Below are 23,209 nucleotides of genomic sequence, written 5' to 3' on the forward strand. Positions count from 1 at the left end.
TTTTTTTATTTGAGGGATTTTCTCGTGATTAGAGACTTCCTTTTCCCAGCATTTCATGCACTTCTTCATTTCCAGCAGGGCTTAATTCCTGACTGAGACATGGCTTGCTAATGGTTTATAACCCTAGAATGGAAAAATAATTTTCTCAGATGGAAAAATATTTGCCCAGAATGACCTCAGCTTTAGGCTTAGAGCAAGCAGTGAAAGTACAGAAAAGCATTGGGAGTGCATGAAGATCATCATCTCCCTTGAGAATTTGCTTGAACTGAGTAGAAAAGGACTTGTTCCTTACGGAAAATAGAAATGTTGGATACTTGAAGGGGCAAAGTGCACATACCGCTGCTTATGAGACTAAACAACTCTGTGCATAAAACGACAAGATGCTGAGGATGTCTCGACTAGTAAAATCCAGATAGCTGAAAACCTCTTCTGAAAATCTGTGGGGATATATGCAGAATGAAAATAAAAACACCTATGCTGGTTTGGAAATGCACGCAAAATGCCTGGTTTGTATTTCTTTATAGGGGCTTACATTTGCATCAAATGGATTTCATTACTTGCAACTGAAGAGATCTTCCCAACGGGCATGCATTTTCCCATCAGAAGCCCAGGTTAAGCCTTCCTGTTAAGTATAGATCTCTCCATGGTTGGATAGGTATTCTCTGATTACTATATATATCTCGATTTATGACCCCTAGGATGTGCGCAGTGTTCCCCAGTGTAATGGCAGGGCTGTTGTGGACTTCAGTCCTACCACTTGCTTTGGATTAGGTTTTATCATGTTACTTTACTACAAGGGGTCTAGGGGTTATAACTGATGTTTGGACATGCAGTATCTTGTGAGACTGGGTGTGCAGGTGAGTGTTACCATTAACCTGCGTAGAGGTTTTCTTTTGATGGTAAGTAATGTGGATATATACTCTGAGTTCCCCAAACAAAGGCTTTTGTGATGGCAAAGGAACAGCAGTAATACGAGGTCCTCTCGAGGAAGGCACTAATAGCTTAGTCTGACAGCTCCCTACTCTCTTCCTCTCCCCTACTCTCTCTAAGACTTCTGTATGTGGCACAGAAATATTTTTTGCACCCTTACAATATGCCCTTTCTATCTGTTAAAGCAAATACTTGCACATGCACCCTATGGATCACCAAGCCTGCCTGGCATAGTCAGCATCAATAGCCCTCCATCCTGGCTATGTGCTACAATTTTGCTGCCTGTTGGAACTGGCTCTGGATTTTATGACAACATAACTCAGTGATGGCAAAACAATGAAGACAAAACAGTTTGTTTTCATATTTTGGCTCTTGGAAGAGGGATATGCCTAACAGCAGGAAGTCAGGTTTACCTAAAAACAGGTGGAACCCAAACGATGGTAGGTGTAGCTCTGCTTAGTTCCACACTGTTACATCAGCAGTGGACTTAATCCACAGAAAACATCTAAGGGTTATATGAATATATGTTATATAGAATTAATATGTGCATATTGATAACATTTTTTTTTCTGGTAGTGATCACTGGAAAATGGAGGTGTTGCTAAGCTGTTGGTGTCCCTTCCAGCTCTTTAGTATTTGTATTTCTTTGCCTTTCTTATTGTTTTATAAAGACTTTTTTTTCTGGTTTTGCTTGTAAACAAGGCAGCAGATGCAGGGTCTAAACCCTATTAAAGATCTAATCCAAAAGATGTGGAAGTCAGTGATTATCTTGCCTATGAGCTCAACTGACTAATAAGCTAAAAGTTGGGCTAGACTAACAAGCTAATAATAGGATTATTTTAAGACCTGAAACAGATATTGACTAACTCTTCCACACATTTACAGCAATAATTCTCACTACTCTTTTCATCCATATGGACTGGGGTAATTGATCCTTTGCTCCCTCTCTTCTACTGAAGTGTTTTTGAATGATAATGTTATATAGTTTTTAAAGGGAAACAGTGGATTTGGAGTGAAAGAAATTTTATATTAATTGCCGCTGGTTCTCCAGTCAACTTTTGATGTTTTGTTGTTGAAGGAAGAAAAGCAAAATCTGAAAATCTCTGATTTGTAAATTCTGCTGCATTCAGCCTGCTGAGAGCCACTGTCCTTAGCCTGCCTCACCTGCTCATGCTCCTCGTGTGTCCTTGATGCACAGGGAAGCCTCTGCATCTGGTGTGGTAACTCACCACCATACTAAAAGTCTAAAATCCTCTCAAGGTCTTCCCTACACCTCTCCCTATCACTGATCCCTATCTTGTCTGGCTGTGTGGATTCTCTGATACCCCAGAAAGTGCAAAATTAGTTGAAAATGCAACACAGCAAAAAGGTAAGTGTTTGTTGCTAGTGGAGATGGTGACTTCTGATTTGGTCTGTCCAAGTCTATCTGGAAATGGCAGTAATGTTATCTTTTCCTTCTTTGTTTTTGAAATTACACCAAAAATTGCCTCTGTACATGATTAAAAAAAAATACTTGCCTCTTTGGTAGGGCTAAAACTGGGGTCTGCAGGTTTCTTTGAGAGGACAACAGCCTTTTCTGGTTGTTGACACATCTACCTGATGATGGAGAAATGAAGAACAGACTGCTGCTGAGCCAGAGAGAGAGACACCACATCTCACAGATGTTATTTGGATCGGCCAACTTGCGGCACGTAATAGAAATGTTTCTCTTTGGATCTAGGCTGAGTCATGAAAATGTCTCATTATAGAAAATGTCAAATTGTTTTCCATAATGGCCCCAATTTTGCTATGCTACGGCTTTTTGGCAAGTTTGACTAGCGAAGTGCTAAAAATTAAGCTGGCTGAAGGAGCATCTCCTGTGTTTCAAATTCTACTGGCCAATGTGAGCATCAGCAAGCTGTGGGCATTTCAGCTGTGAATGTGGTTAGCTGTCTTTATAAGCCTTTAACTGTGGAAATCCCCATCGTAACCGGACCTGTGCGCGCTGGCGGGAAGCAAGTTGGCCCCGAGTCTCCTTCCGTGCGGTCCCAAATCCGTCCTACCATTACCCTGCGCAGCTCCTTACCTTGGGAGGCGTTTTTCTCTGCCAGCCTGGCTGCTCTTACGTGACCACGTAGAGTTCATTGCAAAGCCTCAGTGTTGACATCAGGAATATGACAGCCCTTATCCAGCCACAGACATTTTCAAACCATTGGCTGGTCGCCCGAGTTACCTGAAGCAATTACTAATTGTTTGGTGATGACGCAAATGCCGGGGTCCAATTTCAGCCCTGCTGCCGGCTCCTGGGCAGGAATGACCTGCTCGACTATTATTGCTCTCCATATCCTGGTGGCAGGCAGGCCTGCAAATTCCCCAGGTGCTGCGCTTCTGCCATAGGTAGGTTGTATTGAAAGGTGCGTTTTGTTTCTCTTGGAGTGAAATACTCTTTCCTGTGCCCTTTGCTCTGATTTAAACCTGTGTGGGTTTTTTTTCCCCCCACTCCTAATATATGTAGAAACTGTTTCTGGTGCTTGTCTGAGCGTCATTTCATGTATGCTTACTCTACACACTTTTGTTATTATCCAAAACTGTTAAAATCATATTCAATGGCTTAAAGACTCTCCTTTTCATTCAGGTACCTGGCCTAACTCTCCTGGAGCAGGCACATCGTAGAAGTTCAGCTTGTTTCATCATGACTTGTGTGCTCCGCATTGAACTGGAATTGTCCTCTGCACCACTGGCAATACTTGTGGAAAACCTCTGTAACAGTTGCTCAATAGCGCTTTAGGCAGTTTTATATGTTTTTATAAATGTTTTCACTGCTGATTTGGTCATTTATAGCAAATGCCATCTGAGGTTATTTATGCAATGGTCAAAGCATAAGACGTATCCTGAGGATTAGTGATGGGAAGAACCAGACCGCAGCCTTGGCCTCCTACCCAGCCTGATTCTGTGATGTGGAGTGAGTCAGCAGCTGTGCCTCAGTCTCCCTGTGTGTAAGATGGGACAATAACACAGGTGGATTGCAAAGCTTACGGGGTCTATCAGCCTGGTATCACCTGCCAGTTAACTCCTGTGATTAGCGGGAGAGAAGCGAGGAAGAGGCACAGAGCAGTGGGTACCGAGGTCCCTTGGGAGCACACCACACACACCAGTAGTGCAACTTCTGATAGGGTTGGCTTGCTAGGGGTCAGTCCCAAGAGGCAGGTGGGAGGCTGGGGGAAGGGCCCTTGGGTGAGAGGCTGAGGCTGGGTGAAGTATCATGAACAGCGGTGGTAGATTATTTTCTGTGCACAACCCTGAGAATATTTTCTATATGGCTTTGTCACCTGTATGGTTATTCAGTTCTGTCTAACCTTTTTGCAAAACAAGTGAAGTGGAGGGAAAAGAGAAAAAATCTTCTTGTTTTTAATGGTAATGTTTAGAAATAATATAAAACCATACTCGGTGGCCAAACCACAGAAATTGCCATGCAGATCCAAGAGCAGGTGTGCCTCCTGGAGCTACTGGAACAGCATCAGAAACCTGCTGGATCCCCAGTAGAAAGTGTCCTCTTAATTCTGGGTCAAATTCTCCTCCAAATGTGGTTGAGAGCAAAACTCCTATTTACTTTAATGCTTGCTGGCTTTCATCTGTTGTTTTTGGAATAAACTGGGATCAGACGTGAGAAGTGCAAACTATGTCTGTTAGGGCAGGAGGAAGCTAGTGATGTGCTTGGGAGAGGTTGGGAATGAACTGGTTGGTACATCCAGGTCCTTGGGATGAGACCTTTTAAGAGAGTAACATGGCGAAGGATACTCCTGGTCTTTTGGCATGAAGCTGAGGTTATGGCTTTACGTTCTCACTTCTCATTTTCCTTAACTTCTCCTGCAGGCCCCCTGGGTGGCTGCAGCCAAACACCCGTTTTTCACTCAACTGTGGCCCAGCTCAGTAGGTTGTTTCCATGGGGTTTTGTGTTGTTCCGTCCTGCCAAACCAATGGCTCTGGGGGAACCATTTCTGTGCTCGCCACTGTGAACGTGACCTACCCAGCAAAGCAGGTCCTGTTTGGCATTACCACCGTGCCTAGTATTGGGCCTTTGAGCTGCCGCCTGGCATTACAGATGACCCCCAAGGTCATGGGTAGGTGTTTATGCTTAGATGGCTTCATGGAGCTTCATGGACTTTAACACCCCCACCCCCCAATTTACTTTTTTCAGCTTGGGACATGCAGATTTTCAGCCATTTTTAGTGACGTGGAAGTCATCCCACCCCTTCAAGAAGAGCAGGTTGGCTGAACACGTTCTTGTATTGCTGTGAAAATAGGGAGAGAAAGCAGGTAAATTGTGTGCATTGGCTATTACAGGAGTATTTTGTAATGCAATTTCCTAACCATATAGCCAGTCCAGTTTCTGGGTCAGTGTGGATATGAGGTGATAGCTCACTTTTAACACAAATGCCCAAACAGATACAGACCTTTCACCATTCTTCTTTCCTCCATTTGTATCACAAACTTCAGAAATAATCATCTGTTATTCAGTGGGAGAACTCCTTTCCCGCCCACTTTCCTCCCCCTTATTTCCCAAACCATTCCCTCTCACTTAAAGCCTTCCAGAACATTTAAGACTTGATACTCCAGAGAGCTGAGCCCTGGCCCAGATTCAGTAGAGCACTTAAATATAGGAATAATTTCATTTGAAGTCAATGCAATTATTTGCATGCTTTAGTTGCTTTGGAGTGAGAATTGCTCCATATTCAATAGGGAGGAGCCCATCGAGTCCTTTCCTGGCTGCGATACTCAAGTTTGCTAGATGGGGAGGAAAGCTCAAGTAGCTCTTTTCAGTACTTGTGCTGCTGGAGAACAAAAGGAAGTGGCACCTAGAAAGGGTATTTCTGGGCAGGATGGGGTTGTGGTTCACTAATCCTTTGTTGTAAAAGGCTTGTTCTCTTTATATTCTTATCAGAGCCTGGAAGATTATCCTTATCACAGGCTGTTGTAACATTATTTTTATCAGCTTGAAAGATGGTTCTTTTATACCAGGGCAGCTAGGAGCCTCTTAAGGCCTTTCCCTTTACTTACCTCTGCTGAACTTCTCTGCCTCTCTCCCATCAGCATTTGCCCTTTGATACAAAAGCACAGCGTAGACTGACATTTAAACATATAACCCTGGGCTAGAGGTGTTTTGCAGTGTAAAATGCCTGGGTGCATGATTTAGACCACTGTCTTTCAGTTCCCATGTAAAAGTATGGCTCAGGTAGAGCTCCAGTGCCTGTTTTAGGAGATTTAGTCCGGTGATGCTCATTCCAGCCAGCCCAGGCTGGTGGTAGAACATAAAAGTATGCAGCTGTGATTTTATCTGTGCTACCTTGGGCTGCTAGTTTGTGGTCTGGGATGAGCTCTTTGGGACAGGAACAACCTTCTGATGTTCTGTGGAACATCGTTATGTGCAGAGACCGGAGAAAGACTGGAAACAGGTAATTTAAATAATAATAATAATAATAATAATAATAATAATAATGTTCCACTTTCTATGTCAAAAGCCCAACTTGGCCAATATGCACATACTTGTATTTTGGTATCCTAGTTTGGAAACCTCAGCAGACTCCCTGCCCAATCTTTATCAGAGGAGTGGTGATAGGCTGGCATCAGCAGATGCTCCAGGCCTCTTGTAAGTCTGTTTGTGTTGCCACAAGGTTACCTTTGGTGTTGGCAAAGCAAGGGGCTCTATAGGATAGTTTTGCTGTGCCTCTGAGCGTGAGAGGCATGTGCGTATCATCCCAAAGGTGAGACCACAACCTCAGGGCTGCCAGACAGGGATTTGGACTGCAGAGGGCTCCCAAAGTGGTCCCCAGAGGCCCCCATGTAAAATGCCCAGCGCAAACACAGAAAGAACAATTACATCTGCACCAGAGCAGGCTCAGGAGCATGTCCCCTGAGCAGCCATCCCATCTTGCTGCCAGTGTGGTGCCTTGGTGAGCCCAGCGCTGACCCTAGGGTGGGCAGGGGCAGCATGTCTGTGTGGGCTGTCCCCCAGGGCAGCACAGGCAGGTCCCAATCTGGCCAGGGAGAGAGAGGCTGGCTGCAGGGGAGCAAGCCGTGCTGTGACACTTGGCCTCCAGACCTGGCCTCTTTTGTTTCCGGGCTTAACAACAGTTAAAGAGACCTGTCTTGGCTGTTCATGTTTGCAGTGTAAATGAGGCCCAAGAAAATTGTGTGAATGCTCAATGGTTTTTATTTTACCGTGCTCACACTCCTGTGTTCACTTTCCCACAAATAGCCTGTGCACAGGGATTTGGCTGTTGGTGGTGGTGCTGCAGAGGTAGCAAGGGCGGCTGTGCGCTGAGCAAATACCCATCTCAACTTGCCACAGCAGCCAGAGAGGGTTTGAAAACACCTCTGTCAGCAGTGATCCCAGCTTCTGCTCCTTCCCTCTCATGCAACGTCTTACTGTGCTCCAACCAGAAAAGGAGCTGAAAAAGTGCTGTGATGAAGTAACCGGCCAGGAAGAGGATAGGAAATGTCAAAAAGCAACCAAGGGGAGCCAGCTGGAAGCCACCAGTTGAGTTCCCAGTTTGCATTTTCAGCAGAGATGTAAAAATTGGAGCTTGCTTCAGACCAGAGACATGGGATAAGTGACGTGAATGCAAGACACACATGCAAGGGATCAGGCCAAAGGTCTGCCTGGCTCAGGGTCCTGCCCCTGCCCCACAGCAGCGGCCACGGGATGGGGACGGCGAGTGGGAGTTTTCCCCTCCTGCAGCATGCCTGGCTCGAGGGGAGCAGCCTGTGCCCCACCGCTGTCCCCCTGTGCTCCCGGTGCTGTGGCCAGGCGCTAGTGCGTCAAATCCCAGTGGGGCACATGTGGAACAGGATCGTGCCCCAGGAACAGGGAGCACCAACCCTGGCACTGCCCTGGGCGCAGGCAGGGGAGCAGACATGCGAGCTGTAGCCTCCTCAGCAGCAAGGCCCTGCATGCATTTTTGGAAGTGCTTTGAGACTGTTTCTCCCAAGGGCTGTTGCTGTTTGGGTGCAGCGCAGGCAATAAAACCCAACAGCAGCAATGCCGGTGGGGCCCTCACAGCATGGCTCCCTCTCTACCAGCAGTTCCATGCACAGGGTTGTTCTGTGGCTGCTGGATGATGCAGCCTAAACTTAAGTTGCCTAACCCTCCCCATTTTTTGCCTGTTTTTGGCAAGTTTTAACTCCACCAGCCTCCACTGAGGAAAGATGCCCAATTGGTCCCTTCTCCCTCCCTCTCCCCGCAGGGCACCCTGTCTGCAGATGGCGAAAACATGCCGGTGAGTCTGGCACAGCTGTGCCAGCTTCTGCAATTTGGGTCACGGTTCATGGCAGCTGCACCAGGCCAGTTTCCCTTGTCTTGCTCCCCCGCACCCTGCAGCCCAGGGTTTCAGCTGCAGAGGAGCCTCCACTGACTTCCCAGCCGCCTGCCCCTCTGTGCCCGTCGAAAGGGAGCTGCGTTGGCCCCCGGGGTTGCGGTGAAAACGTTTTGGGGTTGTGGCTGGAAAACTCCCCTCGCTCAGGCACCTGAAGGGAAACCGCCCAAATGTTTGGTTTTTTGGTTGGGTTTTTTTTTTTTCTTCAAGTCCTGAATTTACAAGCTAGCCTTGTGGGGATTTTTTTCAACCAGTAGGGAAAGGTCTATGTGGGGGAGAGGGAAGGGGCTGGCCCTAAATTTCTGAATACTTAAAGCTGGTGAAATTGGCAACAGGGCTGTGTCATTCACCATGACTGCATTTCCCCCTCCTTCTGCTGTGGGTCACTTCTCCACAAAAGCATGGGCCTGAGCTCCTGGGCTGCTTGGGAAGAAGCTGACCCCTCCAGAAAATCCTTTTGATGTGGACTTCAGGAGGATCTGGATCAAGCTTTTAAGGTAGCTGGTATAGACTTTTAACAAAAATTAAGTCTAATCTAGAAATGATATTGCAGATTGATATTATCCAAAAGGAATGAGGAAAAATTGCAAAAATACCCTGTGTTTCTCCAATCTCCAGCCCTAACCTAAAACATCCCCTCCTCCTGGAGTTTTGCCAGCACAAGTTGTACCGTTTAGACATCACAACCCCTGACTGACAACTTCCCTGGCAAAACAAAAGTTTGTGATGTGTACCTGGCCTATGTGATGTACCCATGAGGCATCTCGTCAGCAGTAGTTTATGCAGATATTTAGATTTGTATGAGTTTCACAATTGCTTTTGAAGCCCCTGGGCTGCTGGAGCGCTCCCTGGGTGCTGGAAGGGGCTGGGGCCCTCAGCAGTTTACAGGGTGGAGCTCGCTGCCTTGCTTTAAAGCAGATCCTCATGAATGCTGTAGACTGAGAGCAGAGGGACAGTGGTGATTCCCACTGCTTGTACCCAGGGGAATAAAGGGAAGCAGGACTAGTGGGAGTTTTCAGAAGCCTCTAACTCACCAGAGGAGCATAAATATCTTCAAGGGATTGCCCTGAGGAGCTTCTTAAAAAAGCAGCCGGGTTAGAGTGGCTTTGCTAAGTTTGTTCCCATGAATATGATTTTCCTCAGGCACACTTTTTACATATATGTGTTAGATAAAAGCTACCACACAGTAAAAGAAAAACAACACACAAGCCTCTTAATTAAAGATATCAGGGGAAGGAGGCTCCTCGTACAACCAAAAAAAGAGGTGATGTGATTCAGGTTTAAAGAGCCCTGAGAAATAAAGCTGCCTATGATTGCAATGGTGGTCCACCCAGGTTCCTGCACAGAGCCTGGGCTCAGTAAGCGCCAGTGGCTGGGATGCTTGTGGGCTTGCCTGTGCCAGTCTCACCTCCTCCACCCAGCACCAACCCCTCATTGCCCAGCAATGGCAGACATCCGAAAACCCAACTTAAAAGTAGTTCCTGTCAATCTGTTTTCTGGGCTGGTCACTCTGGGTGTACTCTGCCCATGGACTTGTCACTCCCTGCCTAGGTTATCTGCCCGTCTGTTCAGCCCATGCTGGGATCCCACTGTCCCCAAACTCCCAGGGGGTTTCCCGAATGTGTGACGTTCCACACCAGTGACGGTGGGAATGCTCTGTCCATTTATGTGGGCACGGTCCTGGATCTCCCTGCTGCATCCCCACTCTCTGCAGGGCCCCCTTGCTTTTCATTCCCTGATGCCGGCTGAGGGTGATTTGTGCAACTCCCCTTCTGCAGAGCTGTGACCCCTGGTGTGGGATGCAGTGATTTTTACATGGCTTTTCCCAGCTAGCCCGTCATGTGCCGTGGAGATGATGCCATGGTGCTCAGGGCCTGGGAGCAAAGAGTTGGTTATTTTACCCACAGCGCTGAGAGTGTAACATGGAGGAAATGGAAGCAATGACTGTTGCTGATAGAAAAGCCAACTCTTGGACATGCCTATTTTGTACCAGTTAATACAATTATGCTGATGACTTGCTTTGATGTAAACTCACTCCTATGAACAAGTCTGTGATCTTATATATGAAAGCCAGGAAACTTCTGTTGTTGAAGATCTGGAAGCTGCAAAGGCTTTTGTTGGGGTATGTGATGACAGTATGGATCCATGGGATGTGCCTTTCAAAATACATTGGTCTGGGACATTGTGGAGGGAGGGAAAAGGTGGAATGGAGGTGTGGGGGGGGTGCCTTTACCAGGTAGGAGCTGTTAAGCTTTGGGTCTGAAAAGCTCATCTGGCTCGATGGATGTCTGTCTGTCATCTAATGGGAAGGGATTTTACTGTGCTATCCCGTTTGCCCCACTGCAACTTGTGCTCAGTGTCGTATGAACAAAAGAAGTGGTCCAGCGCCTCCGTAGTGAACAAGTGGGCCTGACCAAAATGACTAATGCTGATAGAAAATGGAGTTACAAGAGCTCTGTGTGTGAGATCTGGAAGATAGACCAGACCTAGCAAACCCCTGTGAGAGCGACAGCAAAAGCTTATCTTGCTCTCCCATCGGTCTGCTACTCATGGGAACCCGTGCAGCAAAGTATATATTCAGAGGGCTAGTTGTGTAGGTGGCCGAGCGTGTTATCACAGAAATGAAATGTTAGTCATGAGAGCGTACTCGCTAGACATGCCTTCTGCATGCGCCTTCTCGTGCAGCAGCCAACTTTATCTGCTGGCGGGGCGCGGGCCCTTGCCAGCTTGGCATGGGAACGTGGCAGGACGGGACTTGATGCGAGGAGTCTGGAAGCGAACACTGCTCCACCAGCACCGAGCACTTTGGCTGCATTTCCATGTCTAATCGGTCTAATTCACATTTGAATTAATGCAGCGTATATGAAGATGCTTACAGCTAACAAGTGGTTGTGGTTTTGTTTTGTAAATTGTTATCTCGCTTTCAGATCAATGAAACTAACTCCGCGGCTGACAAACAAGGTTAACGTACTAAGGTTTTCAGACATACATGACTCTTAGCTTGGTTCAGGTTTTGAGTGCCCAACTTTAACCAAACTTTTCAGCGACTTTTGGAAGCACAGATCCTCTCAAGGAGAATAAAAGTGGGCAAAGCAAAACATAGGGCCTGAAATAACAAATCTCTTGGGTTTAAATACTTAGATCTAGTCTTTCCTTGCATGTGGGAGAAGGTACTATTAATGAGAGGTCATTGAATTACACCCTGGTAAGCCCTGGTTTTATACAAGTGTGACTGAATCCAACAACTTTTTCCCCTGTGAGAAATAACAATGTTACACCAGTACTGCTGCGTGGCTGCTAAGGTCATTTCCCCTACTTTTGGCCGTTCCAGTAGAGTTAAAGCAAGTAACTCTTAGCATAGACTTTTCAATATAAGAACGCGTAGGGTATCCTACTCTGCTTCAAGTACGTTCCCTAGAGCAGCCGTGAAGGAGGGGGCTGTAGGACCCCATTGCAGGGAGCTGTGAGGCCGTATCGAAGGAAGCAGAGGAAGCTTTGGTGGGTGACACACATCTGAAGCCCAGTTTCATTGGCACCCTGATTTGTGATGGCATTCCCATCTGCTGCCACGCTGTTAATTTTCTACAGTCAAGTTGCCAAAGTTTTTAAATTATTTTTTTCTTGCTACTGATTGATTTTATTCTGTTGCCTAAATGTATAGAAATAATTAGCAGAAGAGTCTTCCCATCGCATTTACTATGTAGTTAATTAGAAGTTTTGTCATACAGAGTAGTCATGTGAGAGAAAACAGCACTGTAGTAACTCAAGCGTGCTCTTCCAGCTGATGTAAAACAGCGGATCTCCATTGACTCCTGCCAGTCCTTGTTGTTTTATAGCAACAGCAGGAACATAGTCTTGAATGACATGGGAAACAGCAATGGCTTTAGACACTTGGAGGCCCAACGTGTGCTCCAGGGAAGCTCTCACTGCTTAAGCAGTTTGTCGGGGAATTAAGCCGACTTCTGCAAATCAATGCACCGTTCCCCCACAGTTTCCTTTCTGTCACCAAGGGAGGGTCGCAGCAGGTCTGTGGCATTTCCACACTCTTCACATTCACCTAGTGTTTAGTTGGTCCAGGATATTCAGGATTACAGTTTGCCTCTGGGCTCAGGGACTCTGGGGCTCACCATGGTGATACCAAATGTTGAGCTCTTTGTTGCATCTCTGCTAGGGTTTTTTTCTATGGCAGCACTGCCCTTCATGCATTAGCCAGCTTTGCTATGGCAGGAAAGCCTCTCTTGCCTTATAGTGCCAGGTCTCCAGGTCAGATAGTTCAAGCATCCTTCTTCTGTCCTCTCTTTCACACTGGGTTCCACGCAGCATCTCCCACAGCCACACCCACAGGCAGTGGGTGCTGTGTCCGGCTCAGGAGGTGGCCAGTTCACCATCTGCACTGACATCTCTGAAATGGCCTCCTTGCAGAGTGTGACAGCTCGTTGAGGGGCCAGAGACTGTGGGGTTGCACCTTTGCATGCCACGCTTGACAGTGGCCATCAGTGATCAGCTGTGGGCCCTGTGAATGTTACTTGTGCCTGTGGCCTGTGAACTACGCTTGCAGGTGCTGCTGAGGGTGGCGGAAACGAACTGTGATTGTGTGTGTATGTGTACACAGCAGAGATGAAAAAGAAACTTGCACATGTCAGTAGGTAATTTGAGTATTGATAATGAATCTCTCCCTTGTAACTGGGTGGCGTAATCCAGCTCATGGCCTAGAGAGAATAATGTTTATTCCTGAAAAGAAGGCTCTTCAGCATGCTTTTCTGGCTGCAGTCCAATGTCTGATATCCATTTCTTAAGTTGGGATAGGTACCTGTGCATCCTGGAGAGGAGCTGATTCCGGTGGCTGGCTGAAGGTATAGCTCAGTCTCACCTCCTCCCAAAAAGTGGCTACTGTAAAGCGGGGAGGAAGCATATGCTGGTCTGAGTAGAGCTCCATCTCTAGACCCTCACCTCTCTGGAAGAGGTGTTGTGCCAGGTAGCTGGTGGTCCTCTAAAGCTGCCCGTATTTAAGTGTTTGTCCCAGCTTGTGACACACAGAGAGCACTTGTGCTTTGTCAGGGAAGGCAAAACCGGCCAGGGGCCACTTTTGAGTTGAGTAGCACTGTTTCCTCAGCAAAGCAAGGGTGGGTGGTGGTGCAGAGCAGGACATCTCCTAGTGGCATCCCAGGAGGACATCTGAGCAGAGACCAGGGTTTTGGCAGCTCCAGGTTCTGCTTTCAGATCCTCCACTGGCATAAAAGCAATGTGCCTTTTATTTCTGCAACCACTAGTCTACTTATATGGCAAGCTCTTTGGGCCTGGGTGATATGTATGTATTTTCCTGTTGTTCCCTCAGCCTTGGTTTGATTTGATGCTCTTCTAGCAGGCTTCTGCTCCTCACTCTGCAGAACCACAGGTACCTGCGGTGCCTGTGGTGCCAGGGGCACACGTGGGCAGCCCACCTGGGGAGGCACAGCCCAGACTTGGGCTCTGAGGATCTGAGTCGCCTTCTGGATTCTCCGCTGACTGCCTAGAGCTGGTATAAGCACCAAAGTTAGATGCCTAAAATTAACCTAAGATAGTGTGATGATCCTCCTTATCCCTCCTCCACATACACATTTTTTACCCACATTCACATTTCTATATGTCCAGCCATTTCCACCCAAAGGCCTTTTTACATACGGTCAGTGTTGTGAAGTGGCCTGTTCCTGTGTAACTGCACCAAGCTGAACATTGTTCTGCAAGTATTTGTTGGAGCCTGAAATGAGGGCTCATGTATTCTTTGTGTGCCTCAAGATTGTGGTCCGAGATGCCTGTTCCGTTTGGTTGATATTAGACAGTATTTAAAAATACAGTTTCTGTTGCATCAGTGGAAAAAGAGAAATCCTCCTTGCCAAAAGCCCCTTCCTCTTAGATATCTATCAATGCCTTGCCTAGCGTAGATAAAATATCTGCTTCATAGCTCAAAGGTATTATCATGTTAGAAGCGAACTTCCCATCCGAGTCTTGCACAAAGGAATCTATAACCTCAAAATTAATAACCTCAAAATTAAGTTGTATAAGCAACAGATGGACTATAAATTAGTTACTTCTTCAGAGGCGGCTTTTTTTTCCTTTAAATACCTGGCTAAGCAATATTGCTTGCTCAGCTATAATTTAAGGCCAGTTCACTCTAAACCAGCTGTGCTAAAGGAAGATATTACCATTGCCTGTCTGCTGGTTACTGCTTCTGTGCCAGAGGGAGGCAGCTGCAGGAGTGACAGCCCTCTCCGGTGTGTCACGGTGGGATCCCTGTGAGCGTTTCCCAGGCACAATCCCCCTGCCTAGAGCAAGCAGCTGGCTCTGGTGGTTTGAGGGTTTGCCCTCAGCATGAGTGCACAGGGCTACTGGGCAGGAAGACAACATGAAGCCCTGACTCGATCTGCCAGCAAAACCGCCTGTTATCTGTAACCCACTGGAGATGAAAGGAGCCCCGTTTACCTATTTAAACTCTTTGAATGAGCACATTGTGTCTGAGGTACATTGGGGAGGAAAGCAGGCTATGGGCATGCCGGGATGCTAAGCTGGTGAGCTGACACAGCAAGATGTGACTCCAGAGTTAGAGCTGGCTGTGGTGTGTAGCAGTGAAATGAACCCTAGGCAGTGCTGGGCTGGGAGCAAGAGAGGCTGGTTGTAACCCCAGCAATGGGAAGGTGCCCAATGGTATTTCTAAATGGTGGAGGAGGGAAAGGGCAGCAAATCTTTGCATGCCTGTTGTGGTTAAAATGGAACCTGAGCTCTCAGATATTTTAAGTTGCAGAATGATATTGCGACTGATGGGAAGTAACACTGGTGTCTGTGTTTGGATTTCCATGGGCTATGTGAAAAGGCTATGGGGAAAGACAACCAAAGCCATTTCAACTCTTGCCTGTGATCTTTATGTATTACGGTGACTCCTTGCTTTAGCGTCAAAAAAGACATTTCACAGCTCAGAGATCTGCTTATCTCATATGTGATGAAAGCAGCGATTCTGTTGCTGGAGAGCAAGGAGTTTGTAGTTTCTCGTTATCAGATGCATCATTTCTGGTGTTGATCTTTGAGTCTCTCTGACTAAAGCACTTGGGGAGCTACCATGGTCAAAGCTAGCATTTTTCCCCCAACTGGTGTTCTCAGTGAGGCTTTCACTGTTAGGTTTTAGCAGGAGGAAAGGAGGGAAAAATGCTAGAATTTCCCTCGGCAAGTAACTGATCGGGAACCAGTGGTGTCCTTGCACACCTGCAATTAACCTTTCAGTGGGAGGCTCCTGGAGCCCTTTCCAACTAGCAGAAGATGTCATGATTGGAGTCTGTTGTCCTCTACTTAAAAGTCATGTCTCAATGGGTTTCCGTTTCAGCAGCTGGCCAGTATGCAAACTTTTGAAGCACACTTTGATTAAAGGTAATCATTACCACTGCAGAAAAAGATCCTGCTTGCTAACTGAATTCAAATCAAAACCCTTCATGGCTGACTGCATCTGAGGAAGAGGATGAGCTGGCCAAAGCGGGCTGCTGTCATCCTAACTAGCTTGACACTGCCCTAATGAATTTCTGGCTTGAGGATGAACTTTCCCTCCAAAACACACATATCCGCAAACATGACTGTGAATGTGGCACGTGGAGAGGTTGCAATTCGGTGTGCTGCTCCAGGTGCAGATCTGCCTTGAAACTGTGACCAGGGCCCGATTCCCCTCGCCAGCCCTTTCAGTGTCTCTAACATGCATGTGAGGCATGGGGCTGTGCTGAAACACTTGCAGCATGGCGGAGAGGGAGGAGCAGGATCTGGCAGCATCAGGGAACGGAAAGAGAAGAGGAAGCCCAGTGGGAAACCAAGCTCATCCCTCCACCATTTCTGACAGGGATGGTGTTTGTGGGGTTGTTGAAGGACGCCACATCTTTCTCCTGACATGGATAATGTGATTTGCAGGAGCCACTGGTTAAAGCAAGGCAGGAAGACTTCGCCCTGACTTGAGAAACCATTTCTATAAATGTTCTGCTTGACCTCCAGAGGTGGTGAAAACTGCTTTCATCTAAACCGGATTTACACAGAAACAGGATCAGGTCTTGCAAAATATTTAAGCATTGCATCTGATACATCTGGGTAGTCTGGCAGATGATAGATGTTTTCTCACTCTAACAAGAGCTTTGCTGATTGTGTAACTGGAAAGGGAAGAGAAACATGGAGCAGCAGCTGGGGCAGCCGCTCTCGGTGGGGCTAGGGCAGTGTCACCAGGGAAGTGTGCAGGGGAGAGGCACCACACATCTGCAACATGAAGCAAAAACCCAAGCCAAACCCAGGAACCAAAGCATTGCAGGCAGCTCCTATTTGTTTTTCTTTCTGATTTGCTTTAGTAGCAGCCAACTGAGCCCCATGCGTGCCCGGTGTTTCTCCAGGAGCCCTGTCTCTCTGCACAGTGTGGGAGGAGGGAGTGCCGTCCCCCATTGCCAGCTGGCTCTTTGCCTGGCACCGGAGCTGCCCCTGGACCGGGCATGCTGGGGGCTCCTTTCGGGTCCTGCTTCAACCTACCAGCTCACCCTGAGGCTTCTCCCTTCCTCCTTTCTTACATGGGAAGGGTTTTTTTTTCTTCCCTCTTAGAAAGAGCATTGGCAAGGTGCATCATGGGCAGCAAGTAGGAGCTTCAGCCTTGATCAGAGGTGGCAAATCCTCCCTCACAGCTCGTGTAGCTGCACCAGGGCTGGAGGTGATGGCTGCTGACTCATGAGAGGCGCTTCCTTCTTTGTACCGTGGAGATGAGTGAGGATTTGGCAATGGAATGAACCTTGCCATCTTCTCGTGTGGGTGTGCAGAGCAATTCCCGCAGATCTGTTGAGTCAGTCCCATTTGCAGTGCTTGACTGCTGGTGAGCCTCTGCTTGAGGGCAGGAGACTGGCATGACACACAGACAGGCGCAGGGAGGAGGAGGAATAGGCCAAGTGTGAAGTGCCAGCATGGGCATTGCCAAGCATTAAAGGGTTCAGTGGAGCTCCTGCATGAGAAGGACGGGGCTCAGACCCTGCAGCCTCTTACCTATACACCAGCTACCCTGCTTTGGATGCTGTGCATTAAACCCTGAAGCAGGCTTGTTCAAGGATATTTGTTTAGTATTGCCCTTTCCACTGCCTTTTCATCTCACTTTTACTCTTGTGTTTCTCTCCGAAGAGCCGGAGAAGTGCTGTGTGTGCAGGCAGGTTGCACCTCTTATTTCAGGGTGTTCAGGTCACCAGAAGGTGCTTCTCTTCCCCCAGCTCCACTGGCTTCTCCGATACCAATACCCACTGGAAGCTGCTCTGGTTTCAAGGAAGAGAAAGAAAAATACAAATCCATGTGGTTTTCTACCTTTTAAAATAGGCATTATGCTACACTTTTAAAATGAATAAATGCCACCAAAAGAGGAAGTGACAAGAGCAAAGGGGAAACCAGTGACTACCAAGATGCTTGGCTCAGTTGAATCATACAACCTGCCTTTCTGAAGTTAGCTTCCTATGTTGCTGAAAACACTTACAACAAATGTGTCTTAGAAAAATGAGAGTGATCTTCTCAGTTTCTCTCTTCCTCTAAAAACAGAAAGTGCAGTTTGACAAAGAGGATCACTACACGCAATTACATAATGTGGGAGGCCCTGTTGAGCCATTTTGCTGCAAACTAATCTGATGAAGAATTACTCAGCAAAAGCTCCCTTGAAATAGGTTGAGACATATGCACATTTTGGCTGCTTCCTAAAAGCAAAACGGGTCTGCACCATGATTTAAAAAGAGCTGGTAAATTAATCAGGGTTTCCCTAGGGATGAGTTACTCTGCTTCTCGGGGCTGCTGATGGAAGGCTGCTTGCTTTGCTCAGACCTTGCTCTAGCTGAGCCAGATTGAACTTCTGTGGCTGTAATCTTGCAGAGGTTGTGCTCACTGTTTTAAAGCTAGTAATACCTCTGCCATCTCATGGATGCAAAGAAGCTGATAGTGTTTCAGCACTGGCTAGGGAGCAAACACAGCGAAGAGGGATCCTTTGATAGAAAAATCCCGCAGCATGTGGGCAGGCTGCAGTCAGTACAGACGCCACCCCAGCCTGGCAGGGAGAAGGACTCTCCAGAAAAAAGCTTCTGGGACTGTGGTCCATGGGCCTGACCAATGCCCTCTTCTGCTCTTCAAAAAGTCAACCTGGGCGGAGTTTGGTTTTAGTTTTCAGGATAGAGACTAGTTTGGGTGTGAGTCCTTTAAAGCTGTTTTTCATCATTTGTCCCTAACGTGGTGCTCTGGGGAGAAGACCATATAGGGAGCAAGATGCTGCTGGATATTTACTTCAAGCTGCTGCTGCGTCTTGTGCAGTGCCAAATCTCTACACACAAGACCTGACTTGCAGGACTGTATCATCAACGCTACCATTTTTGTACCTATGTTTTCTACCGCTTGTCAGTGTGAGCACTTGGTGCACACTGGCTATCAGACCGAGGTTGAGCAGAGTGGAGGAATTCAGATTATCTCTGGTTTCTGGTAGCGTATGTCACAACCTTAGCTATCTGCAAGGTGTTTTATTGTGCCTCTCTGTGCCAAAGTGGGGTTTTTCAGTATTAGCCCTGGGACCTGGTGGGATTAGAGCATCCCTGAGAAGCAAGTCCATGAAACAGAAACTTTCCAGCGGCTGCTGCTCAGTGTGAAATTCTGGGAAGGAGTCTACCTCTGATTCACTGCCTGCCGTCCCCAAGGCTGGATCCTTCTCAGCCAGAGGGCTCTGCTTCTCCCCCCAGCCCATCAGTGGAGTGGATAGGGGTCACTGGGTCTGTACAAGCTGCCTTTAAAGGGTAGATTTGAAATGATACTCAGGAATACATTAGAGTGAAAAGAAATGGAAGCCACCCAAGGCTGAATCAGAAACTGAAGAGAAATAAAGGAGCAATGTAGAAACAAATAAGATTGCCTTTGCTTGCACCAAACCTGTTAAATTTGATAGGAACACTTTAAAGCAGTGAAGAAGCTTTGAAAGGTGCCACCACGTCCAGTAGTGTAGAAAATGAGCTATGTGCAGGAAGACAGGGGATGGATTATGTAAGGAAAACCAACTTTTAAAAAAACTATTTTTATGTTCTTTCTGGAGAAAGTAATTCCTATGCACTGGCTCCTGTCACTTTTTTCCTCTTGGTGAAATCCTTCTAATGAGATAACAGTCTTTCATTTGAAGTAACCTATGGTTTCAACCTGTGCAAATATTTTCCTACCCTGTTGCTGAATAATTTGTAGTGATGTACTCTGAATTTCGGGTACCACTGAAACTATTTCAGTGAAAATGCAAATGTGGAAATAAGGCAAACTTTTGCCTTTGTGCGAAGGAAAGCAAAGGAAAAACAAACAAAAAAATAGGTCTTTCCCAGGCTTTTTCCATCCCTCCTTTGATGTCATTTCATCTGACATTTATTTGAAAATCTAAATATGAGAGCATGTGTACTAGAGGGAAAAAAATATTATTATTTCCCTATTAATTTTCTTCTTTTGTACTGATTCAGCCACAAATGTTAGCTGGCCTCAGCTGGATGCAGATCTGTCCAGGCATTTCTCTTTTTGTCCTTGTGAAATCTTGTATCTATGCACGCATGGATCCTCTCCCACCTTTTTGGTTTCCCAGCCTATATTTTAGTTTAGTCTGTAGCAGGCAGACTACTGCTGTGTGGCCAGAAACCACAGGGAGCTTGAGTGTAGAAGAGCAACAGACCACACACCACACACACATGCTGATGTTTTTATGAAGTCAGGTTGGTCATTTTCAATCACTCTTGCCGGCACAGGAAGATGACGTCTTGTGTTGTGATAATACCAAAAGTCCCCTGTTGCTTTTAGCATGAATCATCTCAGAGCCATTCCTGTTTGTGATGCAAAAGCAGAATTCAAATGTCTGTTTGCTGCTATCCATCTAATAGTTAGGGCTTATTCTCACGCTCCAGCTCATATGAGATTGGGAAGTGAGCAAGGCAAACATAAGCAGGTTGATGGTGGTATGCAACATACAGCTAATACTGACTTGGTATTTCTACCCATGTGTTGGAGCCCTCAGAGATGCATCTGTTCTCAACTGTGTATTCTGAAACTTGAGTATTTATTTAACAAATGATTCTTCAAATTACTTTCCTGATTCTATTGTTCAGCTGGAGCTAATAGTTTCACCTTCAGTAACAAATCTCCAAGGCCTGTCTTAGAGGCGTAGGTTTGAAACAAGGACCTATCCTATTGCTCGTTCTCTGCCAAAAGTTAATCTGCAGGTCCGTTTCTTCAGATATCTTGCTGAAGCACATGTTTCTGGTTAATGGGTTACTATGGGTACCTGTTTGGGTACCAAAAGCATACAGGTATGTCTTATTATGTATCTGTGGGAACCATTCCTCCTTTCCACGTAAACCCATGTGTTCCTGCTGACTCACGTAGGGTAAGGAGATGTCCCATAATTTTGGTGGAAGGGCTGCTAGACCTGGTCTGAATCAGAGGGAGCATGCTGTACCATTTGTTATGGTTCAGTAAGGGGTTTTCTTCTTATGGTCTACTTTGCTGTGGGCCAGATAGGTAGGAGAGACTTAGAATGTCTTGTAGCAGTGGTAGTGGTCCCCTCTCTTGCCTTGTACTTTAGGATTGGGAGGATGGTGAAGAACAGTTTGACTTCCAGCAAAAGGCTCCTAGGCCTTTTTGGAGCTGACTATAGTCATCTTGATGGCAACATGTTCTGGGAGGACAGGATGTTTCTTGTTTAGTAAAGCGTTGCAAACAAAAGGTGTCTCTGCCTGTGGCCCTGCACCAGCCAGGGCTCCTTCCTCTCCATGTCCCTGTGAGATGATGCCATTCCCAGCATGGCAAATGGGGACCAGGTGGGCATGCAGCCTGCCTGCCACGGTGCTGAGCACTGGCCCTTCCAGCTCATGCAGAAACTACTCAAAACTTCTGCAAAGAAAATGATGACAGGTTGCCCAAGGTCACAAGGAAGGTCAGGCAAAAATATCTAGATCTTGATGTGCTACACTGGTTCCCCATCTGCCAGACCTGCCTTCCTCCTCTCTTTCCTCTGCTCGAGGAAGACCCCTATTTCCTTTGCATTTCAAAATGTCCTTCTCTGCAGCTGTCAAGCGTTTCCTTCTGCATAGGGCTTCTGAAACCATGGGATCACTGATGCAGGTCACTAAGCAGTGCCTATCCCCTGGGAGAGTCTGCCCATGAGCTCTCTCTTCTCTCCTCACGTTGGCCAGAAGGCTGAGCAGCCCCCCAGTTTTGCTCCATGTCCTTTTTATGGTGAAACTGATGCCAGCTGAATTCTGTTTCCCTATTGGCATGAATTTTATTTTACTATACCCCCCGACTGTGTGTACATGGGAGAAGTCACAGCTGGATCTTTTCAGGAGGTCTTGGAGAGCAAGAGGGGGAAAATGCCACACTGCCTACCCACAGTGGATGCTGGCAAAAACCCCTGATGTGCTGAAGCAAAGCATGAGCTCGGGGAGGGAGCGGCAGCTTCTTCCCCAAAGGCTGATGGAGGATTAGGAGTGCATACATGACCCACAGAAAGGGATGCTGGTTGCCTGTGTCTGTCTTGCCTGTGACGCAAACGCAGTGGCGATAAGTCTGCTCGGGGTGAAATTAAGCTGAGTGATATGTGCTTGGGATGCCTCACCAACAGTAACAGAACCGCTGGAGGCTGGTGCTGTGGTTTCAAATCTAAATATTCTCTGCAGTGATGTGGTTGATCAGAAAAGAGAAATGGGATGGCTTGTGGCCGGCAGGAAGCTGTGTCTGCTGAAGAGCGTCCCGAGAAGCTGAGAGTAGGTGCTGATGCCAGGTCAGCTCTCCTGGAGCTACTGCTCACAGCCAGTGGAATTGCACAGTGCCTGGACGGAGCAATGCTACGCCACGCCTGGGGCCTCTAGACGTTGTTGTCCTACAGATAAATAACAGGGTTTGAGCTGCTGATGTTGCTTGTAATGTTGTGAGTCAGGTTTTCCAAAGAGCCCATGCCTGATGTGCTGAGCTCTGGGAAAAACCGGCCCCATATTTAGGTGTCTGCTGGAGCACTGAACTCCTGAGAAGTTTTGGCGCCCTGCTGCAGGAGCTGCATTTCCTTGGGTACCATGGCTCATGTCTTCTGCTCAGCCTTGAGCCTAGCCTTCCTGGCCCTTTGCTGCATCCTTTGGTACAATGCCCAGCTCAGGGTGGGATCATGTTCTCCCAGCATGTCATCTTTGACGACTACAGCCAGCCACGTTCCTGGAGAGGCAAAGTGCCAGCCCTTGGCCCTGGCTGGCCTTTGCAGCTCTCTGGGCCTCTTCAAGGGGAGACAAGGCTGTTCCTGAACTCTGCAAAACCTGAGGAGAGCCAGGCATTGCCAGTGGCATATTTAAAATTAATAGAAAAAGGTGGGTCCTTGCTGTGGAATAAAAAAAATCCAATGGAGGTTATTAAGTGCACAGAAACTACTTCTGGCCGGAAATTACTGGAGGCTGGGAATGGATTCAGGGGAGGCATTGCTGTATGTTTGCGCTGTTCGTGTGCTCTTCCCAAACGGGCGCCTGGCCCATTTCAGAGAGTGGTGATGAAGTGGGACAGACTTCAGTGCCCCTGTGGACCTCCTCCGGGGCTGTGCAATGACATGTGGCTCTCCTGGGGACCAACATGGTGCCCCTGGGGAAGTTCCTGCCCATTCAACTAGGTGAGATCAGGCAGAATCAGCTCCCTCGCATACCGAATTATTTCTGCTTAGGATGGTGTGTTTATTTTTAAAAAGGGAAATATAGCTGTATGCTTTCCTCACTGCATCGATACCAAGAAAAACCACAGAGATGAAGCTGTCATAGGGCAAACCCCAAATCTTCTCAAAATGATTCCAGCTCTGCTTCTCTTTTTGTATAATATTGAGGTGTAACATTTTCACTACTTTTCTGTTTGCTTTATGTTTGTTTGTTTTTTGGGTTTGC

This window comes from Phalacrocorax carbo, chromosome 1 (assembly GCF_963921805.1).
Source record: "Phalacrocorax carbo chromosome 1, bPhaCar2.1, whole genome shotgun sequence".
NCBI classification, from domain to species: domain Eukaryota; kingdom Metazoa; phylum Chordata; class Aves; order Suliformes; family Phalacrocoracidae; genus Phalacrocorax; species Phalacrocorax carbo.